At 46.4% G+C, this 18,555-nt stretch overlaps 2 long non-coding RNA genes across 2 annotated transcripts; both read right to left on the reverse strand.

Annotated features, from left to right (window-relative positions):
* Positions 1-8,664: 8,664 nt before the first annotated feature.
* Positions 8,665-11,508, reverse strand: LOC109278086 (uncharacterized). The gene is made up of 2 exons (XR_002085491.2): positions 10,490-11,508; positions 8,665-9,360 (listed from the first exon to the last, which is right to left on the reverse strand). It is a non-coding gene; the product is annotated as an uncharacterized LOC109278086 (long non-coding RNA).
* A 3,472-nt stretch (positions 11,509-14,980) lies between these two features.
* Positions 14,981-18,222, reverse strand: LOC109277977 (uncharacterized). Its single transcript, XR_002085429.2, has 3 exons — positions 18,125-18,222; positions 17,718-17,809; positions 14,981-15,149 (listed from the first exon to the last, which is right to left on the reverse strand). It is a non-coding gene; the product is annotated as an uncharacterized LOC109277977 (long non-coding RNA).
* Positions 18,223-18,555: the final 333 nt, after the last annotated feature.

An 18,555-nucleotide genomic window follows, 5' to 3' on the forward strand; every position in this document is an offset into this window, starting at 1 on the left:
CAGCTTCGGCTTCTCTGCGTGAACCCTTCCATGTAGATCCAAAGAAATGTCTGGATGTCCATTTAGATCAAAGGATATTAAGATGTGTAGACACCATGAAAGCAGCTAAAAGGTAATCCAGTCCGTCCTACCTTCCATGGTTATAGGGTAATTGAAAGATTACCTCTTTGGGCAGAGTTAGTAAAAGTTACCCTTTCCTCCCTCCTGTTTTCCCCTTTAAGCCAGTTACCTTGTGTAAGCCACAACCTGCATAACTATAAACAGCGGCCCTGGGTACCTATTCCGCCCCTTAACGCAAAGAGTCCAGCCTCTACCTGCTTTCCTAGTATCATCAAGACCCAGCAGGTCACAAAACAACCTCACCAACATGTTTCAGGGAAGAATAGGGATTCTTTGCCTCATTGCAGAATGTTCTCTGCCCCCAGTGTTATGGGCAGCCATCCTTTCCTGACTACCCGTGTGAACAACCTCTGGTAGGATTCTGCATTTCCCCTCTCATGGCCCTCACTATACTGCAGTGTTGCTATTTATGTGATATCTGTCTTACCCACTTGACAGTAAGCAAGCACCCTGAGGACGGGGTCTCTGATTTGGTCACTTTAGGATCCCCAGTGTCCAGCAGAGGATCTGGCACAGAAGAGCCCGCAACAAAAATATCCGTGGACGGAGTCAATGAGGCCAACAGAGCTAAAGGAAAACTCTCGTCTTCCTCTACTCCCTTTGGACACTAATCGAAAGTCCCAGGTGGTCATTTGTATTTCTGACCCACTGGCCATAAATCAGAGGTTTGTCTGCATGACCCTCTCCTCAGGTTCAAGAATTTCTCACAGAACTCAGGGAAACACTTACACTTGCTGGCTTATTGTAAAGGATACAAAGAATACAGATGAACAGCCAGAAGAAGAAGTACACAGGGCAAAGTCTGGAAGGATTCCTAGTGCAGGACCTCCTGCTCCTATGGAGTTGAGGCACATTATCCTCTCAGCACATGGAAGTGTTCACCAACCCAGAAGCTCTCCAAACCCCATAGCTGAGGGATTGTCATGGAGGTTCATCACGTAGGCATGATGGATTATTAACCCAACTCTAGCCCCTCGCTGCTCCCTGGAGGATGGGGGTGGGTCTAAAAGTTCCAAGCTTCTAACCATGGCTTGGTCTTTCGGGTGACCAGCCCTCATCCTGAAGCTATCCAGGAGCTCACCAAGAGTCACCTCATTAGAACAAAAGATGTTCCTGTCACCCAGGAAACCCCGAGGGACTTAGGAGCTCTGTCAGGAACTAGGGTCAAAGACCAAATATTAGAACAAAAGATGTCTTAGCATCTTTATCACTCAGGAGATTAGAAGGGTTTTAAGAGCTCTGTGTCAGGAATCACAGGCAGAGACCAAATATATTTTTTTATTATGTCACAAGAGGTCACATCTGGTTCTAGAGCTGGGGCTTTCTAGTCATGCTATGTCCTCATTCGAAAGGGTCTGGAACCAGGAACCAGATCTTTACTTTCCTTTGAGTATGTGACTAGGGTCACACAGCAAGACATAGGCCAATTACTGGGCACCATGGACCTTTCTGGTCTGAGGCCTTCATTGGTGCTTGGCTAATCTTGACTGATCACAGGCCACATCAGGGTTGATAAATACGTGGTGTAAGAGCCCCCACTCCATTCTCCAGAGCCCATGATTGCAAATCTATTATGATCCTTGAGCCTTCTTAAGACAACACCCCGGTTAGTTGCTGCCAATGGATCAGCGTTGCTACACTAGATAGAAGCCATTCTTCACCTTTGGGCAGCCTCTGAGAACTGTCTTTCTGTCACCTGGCATTATCAGGCATTAGCAGTTTTGTTTACAGGGAGGTCTTTACCAAAGGATACCAACAAGTGAAGCAGAAATCGAGTCGTACATAAATGGCCCCAAGTTTATCCAACTTAAGTAGCTAATAAGTGAACCACAAGTAAACCATGTTTTCCCCAATGAAATGGAAAAGGCAAAAAGATGGTTTTGTGCGTATGATATAGTGCAACTTTAAAGTCGGGGTTGGATATGGTCTCAAATTCCTGGGGACAAGTCTGTCCCCACTGGGAGCTGTTTCACTGCAGAGACGTCCCTCCCAACATGCAGGCTGGTTAGTCTTGAATCCAGCATGGCTGTTAGGGGTCTCTGGACCCCACCCAGCTCTCTGCTCTGCGGTTGCCTCACTTCAGCTGCTGCGCTTGGCATTCGGCAGCAGTCGAAGCCCCAGTGTGTTGTTGTTGGGCGAGGCCAGGAGAGGAGGAGAGAAGATTGTGGTGCAATGGAAGGAGGTGGATGGGAGGGGTGCAACCACTTGTCTTCTTGTTCTAGTTCTGCCACTTAGAAACCACGTGACCTGGGATAAGTCAATAGTTTGAGCCTCCATTTTCTCATCTGTGAAGCAGGCCAGGGAAAGAGTAATTATTAGCTGCTTATATGTGTCTCATTGGGATATTAAGAACGTGAAATCAAATGGAAATGGCTGATGTGAAAGCGCTTTAAGTTAGGGAGGGAAAGGCTTTGTTCTGTTCACTACTTTAGAGCACAGAGCCTGACCCATAGCTAGTGGGGTGGTCAGGAAAATGTCTTTTGAATGAATAAATGTGAACAAAAAAATCTTTCTCCCCTGGAGGTAGAGGGAGGGATGGGATCAGGAAGGAGTACACAGAAGACTTTAAAGGTGGGAGTGATATTCTATGTCCACAGCAGCATTGAAGTTATGTGCTTCATTAGTACTCTGTGTATTTGCATGTTAAATATTCTTTTGTATGCAAAAACAAACCCAAAAATGGACTAAAGACCTAACTGTAAGAACCGAACCCATAAAAGTCCTTGAAGAAAGCACAAGCAGACGTCAACCAGAGCAATATTTTTCTGGACATGTCTCCAGAGGCAAGGGAAACAAAACTGAAAATAAACTTTTGGGACTACATCAAAATAAAAAGCTTATGCACAGCAAAGGAAACAACCAACAAAACTAAAAGACGACCTACTAAATGAGAGAAGCTATTTGCAAATGACATACCTGATAAAGGCTTAGCATCCAAAATATATAAAGAACTTATACAACTCAACACCCAAAAACAAATCATCTAAAAAATGGGCAAATGACATGGACGTTTTTCCAAAGAAAACAGAGATGGCCAACAGACCCATGAAAAGATGCTCAACATCACTCATCACCAGGGAAATGCAAATCAAAACTACAATGAGGTATCCCCTCACACCTGTCAGCATGGCTAAAATCAAAAGCACAAGACACAAGTGTCGGTGAGGATGTGGCGACAAAGGAACCCTCTCGCACCGTTGGTAGGAATGCAAACTGGTACAGCCACTGTGGGAGACAGTATGGAATTTCTTCAAAAAATTAATTTTCTTCAAAAGTTAAAAATAGAAATACCCTAAGATCCAATAATCACACTACTGGCTATTTATCCAAAGAATACAAAAACACTAATTTGAAAAGATATACACACCCCTAAGTTTATTGCAGCATCACTTATAGCCAAATGGTAGAAGCAGCCCAAGTGTCCATCAATAGATGAGTGGATAAAGAAGATGTGATACACACACACACACACACACACACCATGGAATATTATTCAGCTATAAAAAAAGAATGAAATCTTGCCATTTGCAGCAACGTGCATGGAGCTAGGGGGTATTATGCTAAGCAAATTAAGTCAGTCAAAGAAAGACAAATACCGTATCATTTCACTTATATATGGAATTTAAGAAACAAAACAAACACAGGGTAAAAAAGAGAGAGAGAGAGAGAAGCAAACCAAGAAACAGACTCTTGGGACGCCTGGGTGGCTCAGTAGGTAAGCGTCCGACTTCAGCTCAGGTCATGATCTCACGGTTCGTGAGTTCAAGCCCCACATTGGGCTCTGTGCTGACAGCTCGGAGCCTGGAGGCCGCTTCAGATTCTGTGTCTCCCTCTTTCTCTGCTCCTCCCCCACTCACACTCTGTCTCTCTCTCAAAAATACATAAACATTAAAAAAAAAAAAAGAAACAGACTCTTAACTGATGGTTGCCAGAGGGAAGGTGGGTGGGGGGGGATGGTGAAATAGGTGATGGTGATTAAGGAGTGCACTTGTCCTCATGAGCACCGGGTGATATATGGAAGTGTTGAGTCACAATATTGTACACCCCAAACTAATGTAACACTGGATGTTAATTATACTGGAATTAAAATTTAAAACTTAAAAAATATTCTTTTGTATGTATTCAACATCTCATTAAAGCACTTAAAAAATTAATGCAAAAAAAAAATAGTAGAGAGAGAAAAGCCCTATAAAGTATCTTGCCAAAAGAAGATAGTATTATTCTAACTCTTGGTGTTGCTTCTGCACAAGCATTAAAATCATTCTGAGGGACCTCAATTCATCGAGGTCCTATGTTTGGGTCAAGCATTGTTAAAGAAAGAGGATTTCATGGAAAGAAGGTTATATCAGAAACCAAGACTGGAGGGGATCTACTTTTTAAAGTGTAAGTATGTGGACTAATATTCTTTTCAGAATTCACTTTTGAAAGTTGGCTTTCACTCCTGTGTGGGCCACACCTATGCCTCGTCAAGGTAAAGTGCAGGCAAGGGGTCATGTCTTTGCTTGTGCAATGGCCTCTGCTTTGCTTCCCCTTGCTAGTTCCTACACGTCATTCAGGACCTACCCCAGGTGTCATCCTTTCCAGGAAGTTTCTCTGAATCACCATGTTGGCATCCTGCCACGTTAGCACATGCATACCAGTGGTTCTCAATCAGGGGTGACTTTGATCCCGAGGGGACACCTGACAACATCTGGAGACATTTTTGATGGTCATGACTGTGTGGGAGGGTATGGGGTATACCAGTGGTGTCGAGTGGGTAGTGAGTGCGTCATGCAACGCACAGCTCAGCCATCCCCACAACAAAGAATTACCTGACCCAAAATGCCAATAGTGCTGCTGTTGAACCCTTCTTGATGGTATGAAATTTTCCGTGTCTCGCTGAGACCCAACCTCATCCTGAGCAGTGACCATGTTGATTCAGTCTTTCATCCCCAGGACCAGCACACTGCTTGGATACACACACACACACACACACACACACACACACACACAGGCAAAGTGCTTTGGGAGAACTGATCATTAAGTTGAACCAAATGAAGTTGCTGACATTCTACCTTTTTGACTAGAAAAACAGCAATTTTGTATGGTGCGGCCACAAATGTGGTTTAACCTAAATACTTTGGACTGAGTTGGGGGTGGTGATCAAACTTCACCGAGGAGGAGAGACACAGGAAGTATTTGTTTCAGATCTTGCTCCTCTGCTGCATAAAAGCAAGGACCAAATTTTTTACTTTGTATTTGTACCCAGTCTTACTTCTTTGTATTGTCTCCCCGCCCCCCACCCCACATCATACCTCCCGGGACAGTACCTTGCATTTAGAAGGCACTAGTCATTTTCGTTGACTAGGGTTCGGGTAAGCTATTTGTACTTCAGGTTTGATTTTATCCTGGTCATTGCACTTCAGCCCCAGGGAACTCTGAAGAACAGTGTCTCTTGGCAAAGTATGCAGTTTTCCTGATGGCAATGGGCGCAAGAAAACATAGTCCCCCCAAATCATCCCACACCACAGCCTGTCAGAGGAGCCATAATGGAAACTGCCAGAAGCTAAAAGCCCAGACGCTTGGCTGGTGGCCATCTGTACGACCACGTGACTCTGGCGTGTCAGGCAGCACCACACATACCTAGCCCACGAGCCGTGGCACTTACTCACCTCGTGTTTTGGAGCAGGCGGTACAGGATAAACATTTCAAAGCTGGACTCGGAACTTGGCACAGTCCCACTTCCAACCACACGCAAGCCAGAAAACTCTGGAGAACTGAACTGTTGATAAGGGTCAAACTTCAGCGAGTCTGATAAAGTTTGGCTCCAGGTGTCCATCTAGTCTCTTGGAAGAATTGCCCAGAAGCTCGTTGCCGACTGGTTGGATGTCACCGGTAGTGTGCAGTCTCTGCTTGTGTATGGAATCCGGCCGTTCAGACAGAGCCCCACAGCTCAGAGGCTTGCAGCCAAGAAGATAAGCCCAGGGTAGCCCTGTAGGCTATCCAATCATCTGCCAGCTGGACTTACTCTGGGCCACTGGTGGCCTCTGCAATGACATCAGACACCAGGAGCAAGACAGCCTGGAATCCAACATGCTTCTCCTTTCCTTTCTGTGCAACTCCTAGAGAGTAGAAATGGCTCCTACCCTTCCAGATGCAATAGTCACCCCGGGGACATTTATTCGTGCGGATCTCAGATGTTTGGATTCCGTCCTGACCAGACTTTGTTTTCAGAGCCATGGATTAAACCACTTGATTCTAGCTCTAATAAGGCAAGTTCTAGGAGTAGAGGGTTGTTTTAAGTAAAAGAAGAATTCAGACTCTGAGACAGCATTTCCTTAGCTATTTTCACCTAGGTATATTTTTTTGTTTTAACACTGGTTTGTGGGAAGAGGGTCTGTGGAAATTTGACAGACTGATGAGGATGGGCTCAGATTCTTTGGAATTTATCTGTGAGGTTCCATGAGGCGATAGGGCTTCCATCATTTCCCTGGGGAAACGTTTGAAGCCCCACACGTTTCCAGCATTTGCTATTGTAATCTCACTGTCCTCGAGATTTAAAAATCCTGTAACTGTGGCAATCGCTCCGTGTGGTCAGCCCTTCCCAAACGTACCCACCTTCTTCTTCCTCCCGCACAGTACGCTCTTGGTAGAACTTGCCATTGCTCCCTTAGGATGAGAGAATTTCATTTCTGCAAAACTGAGCTAAAAGACTAATAAGGAAGACTTCATTTTAATTTGTGGTGTTGGACAGAGAGAAATACTCTCCTTAATCTTTATAATCTTACAACTCGGAAATGGAGCTTCATTTCTAGACACTGCATATTAAAGCCACCAATGTTTGCAGGGGCCATATTTGATTTCCCTCTTTCCCTCCCATGCTAGTAGGTATGATTAATGGTTGTTAAAGGACTGTGTGTTCCCAACATCATTTCTAGCTTTCATATTTTCTATTGCAGTAAGTATGAAACTTATGTAGAGTCCAAGTCCATCGTTTGAGAAGTAAAATTAAATATCTTTCATGTTTTGTAAGATTTTCTGACTTGAGCCATGTCTTACAGTTAGAAAAAAATACTTAAAAAAATCCTTCTATTCGTCTATACCAGAGGCTCCTTAGAATCCTATTTGATCATGTCCAGATTTTGTCGCAGTTAGTATTTAAAGCATTTTCTCCAAAGGTTATAGGGATAATTGTGGTGGTATGCTAGAGGTAGTTCCTATTAACTCTTGGGAGCCAAGTGTGTACCCTCTCTTCCCAACTCTGTGCTCAGTGACCTCACACTGGTAGCTTGAAATCAGGCCTGGAAGAGTATTTACACCAGGAAAATTGGAAAACGCTACAAATCAGGGCTTTTCCCCGCCCTGGAGAGCTGTTTTTAAGTACTTACTACTATTTCACTGAATAATTATCTCAAATATATAATTGTGGCTATGTTCCATATGTCATGATTTTTTAAGTTAGTTTAAAAATTTTTTGTTAATGTTTATTTATATTTGAGAGAGAGAGAGAGAGAGAGCACAGGCACAAGTGGGGGAGGGGCAGAGAGAGGGAAACAGAATCTGAAGCAGGCTCGAGGCTCTGAGCTGTCCACACAGAGCCCAACACGGGGCTTGAACTCACAAGCTGTGGGATCATGAGCTGAGCTGAAGTCAGATGCTTTACCGACTGAGCGGCCCAGGCACCCCTTTTAATTAGTTTTTTCATTGAAAAAGGCAATATATGCATATGTGTGTTAGATACGGCAGAAACTTGTTAAAAATAGACCTACAAATATAGTGGTTTAAATATGATACAAGTTTGATTTTTTTTTCCCTCAGGTAAAATTCCAGAAATAGACTTCCCCAATTTAGTAAGGTAGCCCTCTTATCCTCAACATATTGCTTCTGTCTCTAGGTCCAAGGTGGCTGCTTGAGCTCCTGTCATCATAACTACATCCCAGCGATCCAGAGGGAAAAAGGCTAGGGTAACCTTTCTCCATTCCTTGTAAGGACATGGCCCAGAATTTACATATATCCTTTCTGCTGGCTAGAACTTAGTCACATGGCCATACCTATTACTATAGAGGAGGCTGGGGAGTATACACTCAAGATGGGTTCCCACATGCCTAGCTAACACTCAGGATTCCTATAATTAAAGGAAGAAGGGGAGAATGGATATTGGTGGCCTGCTGGTAGTCTCAGTCACTATAGTGTAAAAAATACAAAAGGGCAGACAGTGAAAGCTGGAATCTTCCTTCTCCTTCTAGCTTCTGGTCTTCCTTCCTACAGGGAGTTTCAGAAGCTTCCTATGCATATAATATCACCTGTGTATATATTCTTTCTTGGGAGGCCATTTAGCCCAAAGGACTCAGGCGTCTAAGTGGCCTGGGTTTTAACTCCAGTTCCACAGCTAACTAGCTGTGTGAACTCGGGCAATATATTTAACCACTATACTGCAGTTTCTCTATATATGATATGGAAATAATAATAGTACCTCCCTCCCTGGGTTCTTTTGAGGACCAATTATGATTATACACTTGGTGTTTCAATAGTCCTTACACAGAGTAAGCACTCGAATACAGGGTGTTGTTATAATTACACTTGCGTCAGTTTAATAATACAGATATCGATTTATTTTAAAATAATAGCATTGATTTTATTAGTCTCAACTTTATGGTCTCCTTGGCACTTCTGCTCAGAAGATTTATCTACTCTCATGATAGAAGAAACAGGTGGGTTCTGGAGTCAAAAGACTTGCATTTGAACCCAAGAGCCATTGGATTTGGTCAGTGTTTGGATCCATCATTTAAACTCTCTGAGCCTGAATTTTCTAATTTTTAAAGTGGAAAAAATAATATGTACTTCCCAGGATTGCTATGAGCCTCAAATATGACCACGTGCATGGGCATGGGTCACAACTATCAAACAGTGCGTATTTCTACCCATAGCCATAGCCACGTCGTTGGTGTTCTAGATCAATAGAATCATCGAGTTGGGAAGGATTTTAGAGTCATTTGGCCCACTAGCTGTATGGCCAAGGCCGTAGGATAGACCACCTGGAGCACCTGCTCAGCTCACCCCCAGAGGGGGTGCCAGCTGGTACAGATACATCCACAATACCTATTGAATTGGTCCTGTTCTGTCTCCCTCCACTGCCGCCGGCACAGGCCAGGCCAAGCGAACAGCATTTCTCAGCGGGACGAACGCGATGGCCTCTGAAATGGTTTTCCTTGTTCGGGTTCTGTCCCCAGTTCATCCATTCTTCCCACAGCTGTCAGTCATCTTTTACAAAACAAAGCAAAAGGGCTGATAGTATGTGATTCCTCTGCTTAAGAACACTTAATGGACTTTCCTTTTCAGTAACACAGTGAGATAAGGATGTGGAATGACCCTCCAGGGTACACCCTCTAAAAATCCTCCAGGTATCAAAGACCTGGCAGGATATTGAACTGGCAGATAGACCCAAATCCAAGTAAAACTGGGAACCCAGAGAGCTAAACAGAGGATGGGAGTCATTTTTCCCCTGAGCAGATTTGCCATAACTGGTAAAGTTTGTAACATACGCTACTGTCTGGCAATGATATTCAAAATGGCATTAACAAAATCAAGCTTGGGCCAGATCTGGTCTTCAGACTGCATGTATGCTGGGGGCGAGAAGTGATGATGGTTGGTGTTCCCCCAAAGCCCTCTACTTGTGCTTATATATTTTTTAAATTTATTTATTTACTTTGTGTGTGTGTGTGTGCATGTGAGAGAGAGAGAGAGAGAGAGAGAGAGAGAGAGAGAGAGAGAGAAAGAGAGCACGGTGTGGTTTTGCTCAGAAGATTTATCTACTCTCATGATAAACACACATACACACACACGCAAGTGTGGGAAGGGCAGAGAGAGACAGAGGGAGAGAGAGAATCCCAAGCAGGCTCCGAACTGTCAGCACAGAGCCCAACACAGGGTGCTGAGATCATGACCTGAGCCAAGATCAGGGCCCTTAGAGATCAAGGCCCTTACCTGGGCCCTGAGATCATGACCATGGATCCTGAGATCATGACCTGAACCGAGATCCGGAGTTAGACACATAACCGCCTGAGCCACCCAGGTGCCCCATACACTTGTGCTAATTAACATTGCCCTCACTTCTGATGTTGGTTCTCAGACACTTCCCCAAGCCCCTGGCTATGTGCTTACTACCTAGGGAGGCTTCTGCTCAGCCGATGAGAGAGTTATAACAGGGTTTAACAGTGTTAAAATAGTGTTTTTAAGTTCCCAGGTTTCTTTTCTCCTCCCCAGTTTCTGAGCCATTTTTCTGTTTTCAGGCAAGATCCCCAAGGCCTAATAGCTAGTGATGCCCCCTCACTTTTCAGGAAGTGCAGATCTGGTCTGTAGGGCTCATCCTTGGCTGTCTGGGCTCACTTACCAGCGGCTTGGAGCCAGATAGCAGAGACAGGAAAGATCCAGGTAGGCAGCCTCTGTGTTGACTGGAAGGCTCGAGGCTCTTCAAGTGGGAACAATAGTGTTTCAGTTTCTTGGTACCCCAGCTTCGTAGAGGGTATGTCATGCTCCTTGACCAAATGGAAGGACAAAAATCCAAGAAAGAAACAGGGAAGGTCTGGGAGGCAAATGGTTAGACATTAAGGGTGTGGACCTTAGGATAAAAGAGGTCTAAGACTGAATCCTGTCCCTGCCGCTTGATAACAGTGTGACCTTGGCCAAATTATTTAAGGCCCAATTCCTTCCTCTGTAAAATCGGCATAATATTAGGTTGAACAATAGGAAGTTGCTTTCCGGTAAGTCAAATGGTCAAATACTGGCAATTTCATAGGCGCTTAACCCAACATGGTACCCACCTCATAGGATTGCTGAGGACGAAATGAGATCATTTACGAAGAGGGCATAGCACAGGTTTTGAGAAATATTTGAGGCGGGAACTAAGGGAAGTGGGTAAGCAATCGGGACAGAAGGAACGCTAAATGCCAAGTCTCTGAAGCAGGAGCGAGCTTGCAGCAAGGAAGCTGGTGCGGCTGGAGCCTGTGAGGGAGAGGGAGGGGGTGGGAGGTGGTCAGGGAGGTGGCTCAGGATAGATCACACAGGGCCATGTGGGCCCATGTGTGTGTGTGGGCTGGGGGGGTGGGGTGTGAACCCTAATGACAAAAACAAGAGGTGATATTTATTGTGAAATATGTTCTGTGCATTCATGCGGTACATAGCAAAGTGCTCACTAAACAGAAGCGCAAGAAGGGGCGCCTGGGTGGCTCAGTCGGTTGAGCGTCCGACTTCGGCTCAGGTCATGATCTCACGGCTTGTGCGTTCCAGCCCCGCATCGGACTCTGTGCTGACAGCTCGGAGCCTGGAGCCTGCTCTCTGGATTCTGTGTCACCCTCTCTCTCTGCCCCTCCCCTGCTCCTGCTCTGTCTGTCTCTGTCTCTCAAAAAATAAATAAACGTTAAAAAAGAATTAAAAAAAAAAAAAAAAAAAAGCAGAAGTGCAAGAAACCGAGGGTGTAGACAGCACGTAGATGGATGGGACAGGAGAAGGAGGAGCAGTAACTCTAAATGACAGGACTGCACCACACACGGGGACTTTCTCGGGAAAAGCAGGGTATTTGCTCCCAGGCCCTGTGCGGAAGGACCCTTCAGGCCCCTAGATACGGAGAACTTTGCTCTGGGCCCAAGATGAACACGGGTGTCCCGGTGCTTGGCTCATCATTCACTGAGGGCAGGCCAGGAAGTTAGTCATATGTAACGTAAAGGCAGCAAATTTAGCGCAGACGGCAGCTGAGCACACAAGGTCTACCGGTTACCAGTTATGTGACACTGAGCAGATTATTTAACCGCTCGGAGCCTTAGTTTCTTCTGTAAAATGGGTGGAATGATCGTACCTACCTCACAGAGTTGCATGAGGATTAAATAAGACAACTTAAGCAAAGCACACAGTAAGCACTCAGTAATTATCAGTACTTCTGGATCCAATGTATGGGATGTTGGTAAAGCATCTCTAAAGATGTTCCAAGCTCGTTAACCACTACTCAGTGTTAGGGACTCTCATGAGGACCCAAATTCTACGTCAGAAGAAACCTAACAGGCATCTCTAAGGTCAGGAAATCCCGGATAGGAAACTGAAGGCCTTGAAGACATGCTTCAAATCAAGTGTTGGGATTTGGGGAGAGAAAAAAAAAAAAAAAGTGGGAAGTGCACAGAGAGAAATAGACTGTTTTTGCAAAATGGGATTTTGTTTTTTTAGACCATGAGTTAATAAAGAAGAACGAGTATCTTCTTGCTTGAGACAGAATGTAAAGGGGACACAGCCCCTTGCAGAAATAGCCCCGAGCACACCCCTCATTCAAAGCCCTTCATCCCCTGCAAAAGCAGTTAAGTGTCCACATACCCTATAAGGAAACTCACGCTTAAAGGGGCAGAGCTGAGAATGCAACCAGTCTGACGGAAGCCAGTATTTCTGCTCTTCAGATGAGACCATAAAAGACATCACCACTGGCAAGAGGGTCAGAATACTTATGGCCTGATATTTATGTGGCTAATAAAGAGATGTCAATTATGACATCTAGGAGTTAAGATTCTTTGAGTCGGAAGAAGCAAGAGTCAATTCGAATTAGAACCAGCTCAAACAAACAAATAAAATTATTATTTTTGGTGGGGGAGGATTCCAGGCAAAATGGACCAACCAGATTGCAGAAGGGACAGAAATTGGGGATCCAAGTAGCAGGAATTTATTATAGACTTTTTGGAGAGCTGCCGCTTACATGAACAGGACAAGGGCCTAGGTCTATTGGTTCAAAATTCCGAATTTCTAAGAAAGAGAATCTGATGGGTCCAGCTCAGGTTAGGGGCGGGGCCTAAAGTGCCAAAGTGGCCACAGTGGAGGGAGGAGGGTCCACCTCTGCCTCCAGGCAGCCTCCAGGTAAGGGAATCCCTGGGAGGGAGTGGGGGGGGGGGGGGTGGGAGGGGGTGTCTCAGGTACCGTTGGTTTCAGATGCTCAAATGGGATCAGGCAATGGAAGAATAAATCTTCATTTTTTTCTGAAAAATAATGTAATCATTTTTGAATTTTAATAAACTTCATTAAACAAACGTATTAAGTGCAGTTTAGATACGGCACAGCCTATACAGATGACATTGTCTATGGTCACACTGGGGATCCAGGTGGTAATTCAGGGAGCAGGTAGTAATTGTTCATTGTGAGGTTACTGCTCTGGAGACACGACCTGGAGAGGGGGGTAGGGAGACCTACGTCTGGGGACACCATCTGGAATTTTACCTTCTAAAGTATGAAGGTACGTTGGAAGCTACCTTTAGAAAGAGGAGGAAGGGAATTTAGAAAGAGGAGGAAGACACCACCCATAATCCTTCATTCCATCATTTCTCTTGTCACGTTAGATGCCACGACAGAGTTCATACAGTTTTTGTCACCTGCTCTTTTCATTGTCGTGAGCATTTGTCTGCCTGGTTTTCCTAGTCTTCACATCTATGACCTTTAAAATAGAAACATACTAAGAATGGTCTTTGTGTAGAAGACTTGACATGAGGGGAAGTAAAATTGACGTTTTCGTCAAGAAAATACTGGCCTGGGGCACCTGGGTGGCTCAGTCGGTTAAGCGTCCGACTTTAGCTCAGGTCACGATCTCACGGTCCGTGAGTTCGAGCCCCACGTCGGGCTCTGGGCTGATGGCTCAGAGCCTGGAGCCTGCTTCCGAATCTGTGTCTCCCTCTCTCTCTGCCCTCCCCTGCTCATGCTCTGTCTCTCTCTGTCTCAAAAATAAATAAACGTTAAAAAAAAAATTAAAAAAAAAAAGAAAAAAAAAAGAAAATACTGGCATATGTGGAAAAATCCGGAAACCCGATGCCAGCTGCCAACCTACCTGACTTCTAGAGATCACCTGTTACTGAGTTCTTCACAGCCACTCTCTTCCTGCCCATCCTGCTGTGGGATTGCCAGGTCTGTTGCTTCAAGGTAGGAGTACGCAAAGCATAGAGAGCAAAGTTGGTGGGGCAGGGATGAGGTGTTGAGTCCCCGTTGACGGTCTGGACGTCTAGATGGGTGGTTCCAACTGAGGGCAGTGTCTTCCACCCAGTGGACACTTGGCCCTGTCCGGAGATACTCTTGTTGTCACGACAGGTGGCGGGAAGGGATGTTGCTGGATTCTAGTGGGCAGAGGACAGAGATGCTACTAAGCATCGTACCACACACAGGACACCCCCCCCCACCCCCACCACCAAGAATTATCCCAGGCAAAGCATGCGTAATGCTGAGGTCGAGAAGTCCTGATCTAGATCGCACTGGTATTGCCTTCAAGACATTAAGGGACAAGCACTCCACGAGTTCTGTGTTTTCTGCCCTTAGCTGAGCTGGGAATGATTCTGGGAGTCTTGCTAAAGGCGATGGGAGTGAATGATAATGGATCTGCCGGGTACCTGAAATACACATGAGGCAGGGGGAGTACAGGGGCTAAGCGTCAAGACTTTGCAGTTTGAAAGAATCGAGTTTGACTGCTGGGTCATGAAATACGTTCTCTGGGGCCTGCGAAATGGGACGATGATATCTGCTTCACAGGGCTCCAAGGGGGTGAAATTAAGTAACATGTCTGCCGCGGTTGGCACAGCACCTCGCCTTGGTGTGTGACACCCGGCGGTGGCAGTGGCTATCATGCCAAAGCTCAGCTTCACAGTGTTTCCCACTTTCCCAGCCTCTAAAAGGCAACAGCATTCCATAAATTCTTATTTTAGAAAAAAAAAAAAAAAAAAGGATTTGAACTGATTTTTGTTATCTGGGTTTTAGAGACCCAGGCAATGTGGGACAGATACACGATCTACCTATTTTTACAAGAACTTTTTAGGTGAGAGTTGTCTGGTTGAAATCTCTTTTATATTTCCTCTGGTGTTCTTCCTCCTCCTCCTCCCCCTCCTCCTCCCCCTTCTCCTCCTCCTCTTCTTCTTCTTCTTCTTCTTCTTCTTCTTCTTCTTGAAAGATTGGGGTGGTGGTTCTTGTTAATTCAGAAAATGCTTGCTTTCTGACATTCTTGGTTAAGCTGCTTTGATCTACGGAGAATTCAAGAGTGGGCCAAGCTGAAATAAAAGTTATTGGGTATCAAGACAAAAATTATTGTCCACAGATGTAACGAGAGTTGCCAGAGCAGTGTAAGAATATCTCCGGTCCCCATCCTGAGCGAGGTGTCTGGTTATCAGAAAGCAACCACAGGAGAGCCCCGTGTACATTGAGCCCCATGTAACCACCCTGTTATCTACAGCTTGTTCTTGGGTGTCTGAGAATATCTGAGCAACACCCAATGTCCCTCATGAAATGCATGTTGAGCTCCCTGGGGTGGGCACAGTTCTGAGTCCCAGTACAGGGAGAAGGGAGCAGACGGAAGAGAGAAGGAGGTGGGATGGAGAAGGAGAGGGGAGAAGGAGAGGAGAGAGGTAAGAGGGAGGAGGGAGGGAGGAGGGATGAGGGAGGAAGGAGGTAGGGAGAGGGAGGAAGTAGGTAGGAAGGAGGAGGATGGGGGGGAAGAGGGTAGAAAGGGAGAAGGAGGAGGGAAGGAGGAAGGTATGCCCCACCCCCCACCCCCCACCCCCAGGGTCAGCCCAGTTGCGGGGGGGGGGGGGGGCAAAGAAAAGGGCAGGGGTGGAGCACACCGAAATGCTGGCCTCAGAAGAAGAAAAAGGAGAAGCACCAGCCTAGGACAACTGCTCCTGACAAAGAACAAACACTGGTTCTGGTGAAGGAAAAAGGCCAAAGGGCACAGAGGGAGCCCAGAGAAGCCTGATTCAGTTGCCCCGTTGGGACGCAGACCCACAGCAGGGCGTCTGCAAGCTTCCCAGCCAGAATGTTCCTCTTCTTGCTCCTCCTCTCACCCACCCTCAGCATTGTCCTGAGGCCAGGACACCTCTTGTTTCTATGAGATCCTGGGTGCTCTGGGTCCCCTGGGAGCCCTCTGTGGGGGAAGGCTACTCTTTTCCTTTTCAGGCAGTCTGTGCCTTGAGGCCCAGCTGATGTGGCCTCTCCATAGTCTGGAGCCCGTGCTGAGGACTGAGAAGCACCCATGTGTGGTCTTCGTCCGTGACTTTGACACAGCACCTGTCATGGTGTCTGTGTGAGCCATTTCTATTCTCCCGACATGTAAGCGAGCTGCAAAGGTAGCTGACATAATAATGTATTTGGCCTCTATAAATAGTGTATGCAAGGGGAGGGGAGAGGGCTGCGATAGAGATGTAATGTGTGGCATTGCAGGTGTTGGGGAAGTGGGAGAATAGGGGGTTGAGAGAAGGGACCAAAAGGAAGCAAATTAGTGGAGGAAAGATCACATACCCACGTTTCAGCCTTGGAGGGCCGAGGCAAAGGCAAAGCCAGAAGGTCTGAGGTTAGAGGAAGGCAGAAGGAGTTGGGTCAGAGGATCCCACTAGAGTTTGCTCTAGCCTAGGACCATAGGAAGCCTTAAGACTTCATATTGTGTAGGGTAGTGAGTATAGTTCAGCATCTCTCAGGGATCCCTTAAAGCTGTTGGCAGATTTGTAGGGCGGGGGGGGGGGGGGAGTTTTTTATTTTCTACATGGAGGGTCCAGAGCCCCCCCTTAGTAGGCAGCTCTATGTAGGGGCTGAGGTGTTTGTTGGGTGACAGCTGGATGTCTAGATTGGGAGGGTGGGCAGCGTGGAGAAGCCATCTGGGGGTGAATGGTCCTGCAGGGGGTCTAGACTGGGCATAGGGGCTCAGATGGCTCCTGGTAAACAAGTAACAGGCCCCAGAGAAAGAGGATCCAGAAAGAGCCAGAAAGGTAAGGGGGAAACCAAGAAAGTGTTTTATAGCAACCAGGAGAAATGGGAATTTCATAAAGAGGGAGTGAGTAACAGATCCGGTCAGGTAAGGCTGAGGCCACAAGTGTTTGCCGGACAGTAGGAACTGAGAGGCCAGAGGTGTCCTCAGTTCCTACGTGGGTGTGTTTGGAAGCTGGATGGGCTGGGCTGACAGCAGATGCTCAAAGGACTGGAGAGAGTGAGCGCCAACTGTATTTTAGAAGCTTGGTTTGAAAAGGGGGCCGGGACACTTGCTGCGAGCTGGGTGCGGGATCACAAGAGTTATTTTCCCCTGTGTTTTTGACAAGGTGACAGGCAGATGGAAAGAAGCCAGGACAGGGCAGATAAAGGTTCAAGAAAGAGAGTGGAGAGTGTGTAAGTCAAGATCCCGAGATGTTCTTGGAGCCCCGTTCTTGAAGCAGGGGAGGAGGAAGTGAAGGTCATGCAGAGAGGCTGACAGTTGAGGTCAGCTATGCCCAATGACCTCTACCTTCCCTGTGAAGTAGGAAGAGTGGCGTCTGCTCAGGGAGATTGGTCCAGAATAGGGTCCACTGTGGAGGGAACAGTGGGGAGGCAGAGCTGCGCTGGAGACCACACATTTGCAGGCACGCCAGTCATGCCTCCTGGGTGTTCTCTCCAGCCCTGTCACCGGCCATGGGCAACCCTCTCTACCAGCCCATTTCGTTCGTCTGGCCTCCCCAGGTCCCCACCCTTCCTGTCTACCCACTGTCTCTCCAGAAACCCATGCCAGGCTGATCAGAGAGTGTATTTGTGTGTGTGTGTGTGTGTGTGTGTGTGTGTGTGTGTGTGTGTTTTACAAAAGCCCTGCAACCCTTCCTTACCTGAAATGAGTTCAGTCTCATGTTAAAGTTCTCATCATGTTGATCCCAAACCTGCTTCCCAGACAGTGGGTGCCTTAGGGTCCCAGGAATTTCTGCAAAAACAGTTCTCATTCTACCTTCCAAAGTCAGACCAATCCTGTTTTTGCCCCTGACTGACTGTATCTCCTAGGGCAGAGTTTTACCTGTCCTCAGTTTCCTCAACTATAACATCAGAATACTAATACTGTCTTAGGGGGATGTTGAAGGATTAAACACAAGGCATTTTGTGTGGTGTCTGACATAGGGCACGAGGTAGATACATGATCACCATAATGACAATACATTAATGGCCATGCTTAATGTTCATTTTTCTTTTAACACTGATAACGACCCTTCAAATATTTAAAGTCAGCTATGTTTCCACTAACCTGTTTTCCAGCTTAAAGATCCTCAGTTCTTTTCATGTTTTCTCCTGGGGCAAGGTTCAAAGAGCAGGTCTGTCAGAGGGCTGTAAGCCCCATGTCCCCGGAGGAATTCAAGCAGAACACGACGTGTCACTGGGCAGTGATTTTGTACATGGCCTTGAACTTCTGATTGAGGCTGAAGCTGGAAAACCCTAGAAGTCCTTTCCAACCTTCTGTCCTTCCAACCTTCTGACTTAAAAAGCAAGTTTAGAGGGGCGCCTGGGTGGCTCAGTCGGTTAAGCATCCGACTTCGGCTCAGGTCATGATCTCGCAGCTCGTGAGTTCAAGCCCTGCATCGGGCTCTGTGCTGACAGCTCGGAGCCCGGAGCCTGCTTCAGATTTTGTGTCTTCCTCCCTCTCTCTCTACCCCTCCCACACTCATGCTCTGTCTCTCT

This window comes from Panthera pardus, unplaced genomic scaffold, assembly GCF_024362965.1.
Source record: "Panthera pardus isolate Hobbes unplaced genomic scaffold, ASM2436296v1 HiC_scaffold_7, whole genome shotgun sequence".
NCBI lineage: Eukaryota > Metazoa > Chordata > Mammalia > Carnivora > Felidae > Panthera > Panthera pardus.